This window comes from Arachis ipaensis, chromosome B04, assembly GCF_000816755.2.
Source record: "Arachis ipaensis cultivar K30076 chromosome B04, Araip1.1, whole genome shotgun sequence".
Lineage (NCBI taxonomy): Eukaryota > Viridiplantae > Streptophyta > Magnoliopsida > Fabales > Fabaceae > Arachis > Arachis ipaensis.
Genome location: NC_029788.2, coordinates 17,284,361 through 17,287,035, shown reverse-complemented (window position 1 = coordinate 17,287,035; position 2,675 = coordinate 17,284,361). Strand labels below are relative to the sequence as shown.

Below are 2,675 nucleotides of genomic sequence, written 5' to 3'. Positions count from 1 at the left end.
TGACTCCTACGAAAACATAATTATAATTATTTCGTATTGTGTTCATATTTAATCTTATTATAAAAAATAAAAATTAGTCATAAATATTCAGGTAAGCCTACAATTTAATTATTTTAATAGTTATCACTTGTCACGGATCTCCGATGCATTTCATTTGAACTTAAAAGCTCGTATTTAACTTTAATTTTCCTCTCTCAATGACAATTTTAGAGATATATATATATATAGAGAGAGAGAGAGAGAAAAAATTTGAAATGAAGAGAAAGAAGATTTGCGGTTCGAATTTAGGGCACCATTAGCATCGAATTTACCGACGGCTTCATCTGCCGTAACATGGTGCGGGTAACTAAAACACAACATTTCGTTAATCGTGCCTACCGTTGGAATAATCTAATGGTAATTCCGACGCTACGATTGGTGCCTATTTGTCTAGTGTTCCTGCCAAATATTTACCAGCGACTTTACCGTCAGATAACCTTTTCCGATGGTAACTCTTTGGTACGATGAATCTCACTACAAAACCATCGCTGAATCCACCGGTACGCTGCGACACTAAATTCGACGATACTTAACGTTTTTCTTGTAGTGAATGAAGCAAAATGGTAACAGATTTTGCTTTTATAGACAGAACACTCAACACATAGCTCATGTTTTGAAATCACGTCGAATCAACACGTGATGCGTGTCCAACACGCTCTCTGTGTATTGGCCAGGAGCTTGTTACGTGTCGTGTGTTAGCTCATGAGGTTAAAATGACATTAGAACTTTTGTGAAAAAATGAGGTTCGACTCTGTTCTTATATTAATGATATTCAAGGTCAGGGATATGGAAAGAAAGCAGGTCACTCAATGTTCTTTCTTGAGAATATTTTTGTTCCACCAATCAAATTCCGCCCTCCCACTAAAGGAGGTGATATGGTAAGTGAATGATAAATAAAGACTGTTAATGAGTTGTACTATTTCTCTATCTTCTTTGTTTGTACTCCATGTTCTTGCTTCTACTGTGAAGTGTAGAATATTTCCAAAGTTTGTCAATGCAAGGTATAGGTTTAGGAAAGTATTCTGAATTTGAAATTGTTGTGGGATATAAATGTAGGAAAAATGTACTTATGAAATTATTAGCAGATATATATAGCTTGGAAAATGAAGGATTTTTGTTAGAAAATTCTATCATGACTCATGCGGGCCATTCTTAGGAATGCAAGCCAGCAGGATGTAAAGGGAATGTGAAGGGAGGATATAAGGATGAAATGCAAATCCAGTTTCTTTCTTGGTTTATCACAAGAACACACTTACCCTTTCAATTTAGCTAATCTCATTTAATGGGACGAAGCTTGTAAATTGCTGGCATTCAAAGTATAACTACTCCTTTTTAGTCCTTTCATTGTTTTGTGAATACTTGACTATCTTTTTTATTCTACATTCACCTTATTGACTTGGACTTAGGCAATTGTGTTTGTAGGTATCGGAGCATGCTCATACTGTTTTGTTGAGTAAGATTCTGCAGTCTAACATAAGATTAGGGGATGTCCATCTAAACAAGAAGGATCCCTCGATGGTTTTAGCCAGGTGGGTGGAACTTCAGTAATCTGTAAATATGCTCTTTACCAGTAACACTTTTGGTGAGAATTTATGCTGTTTTGTTTTGTTATGCTGTTTTGTTTTGTTTTCTTTTTTTAGTTGTAACATACAAACCTGGGTGTAGTTGGGTAATATATTTTATACGTATCTTTATGTGATAAAATATCTGTTGAGCACTCTCTTCTTTTTCTCGTGAATATTTAAGAGAGAACAAAGAACAATATGTGCACAATATATGGTAATACCCAACATGACTACATTATGTGACTGTTTCAACTATGTTTTTATCGTATGGTTTATAGTTTATGCTTTTTGATCTTTGAATCCTAAATTTGAATTTGTGAAACACTACTATGTATTTGCAAAACTTGTACACAATACAGAAAGAATTAATAATATCAATCATTGATAGTTTTGAGTTTAATTTTTTAATTTTTATAATTGTAAATGCCATTATAAATATTTTTTTAATTACTGTTCTATATAACTATGCAGGATAATATTGAGGATGATAATGAAGATTAAGCTATTTATCATTGTAGTTTATTGGCTAAGATAGAGTAGTGTTGGAAATGGATACATGTATGATTGACTAACGACTTTTATTAGAAGATACTTATGTAGGATATAATATTTTAGTTTTTCGTAGAGTATTACTAGTAAATTCTAAGTGGTCTCATGCTTATTTTGATATGGCTATGCTTAATTTAGTGTGAAATGTATGAATATTCAAAGTTAACTTCATTCTAGTATTTTTGGATCATTAATTATAAATATATTTTGGTTAGAGATCATTTTTATTATTAAAAAAATTATTTAGTATAATTATGTGTTTATTTTTTTATAATATTTAACTCATTTAATTAAAAATGCAGAATTATCATATATGTAATTATATTATTAAATATTATGTTGTATTAATAATTAGTAGAATATTATATATATATATAATAAAGATAATAAGGTACTTAAGGCTACACTTATATATAGTAGCTATGGTATACAAAAAAAAAAAAAATATAAGGGACCTAAGGCTACACTTATAAACGGTAGCTATGGTATATAATGTGGCTACGCTTTACAGGTGATGTAGTA

General features: G+C 31.1%; 1 long non-coding RNA gene across 1 annotated transcript; it reads left to right on the top strand.

Moving 5' to 3' along the window:
- On the top strand, nt 727-2,309 carry LOC110270551. Its single transcript, XR_002360184.1, has 3 exons — nt 727-917; nt 1,462-1,621; nt 2,076-2,309. It is a non-coding gene; the product is annotated as an uncharacterized LOC110270551 (long non-coding RNA).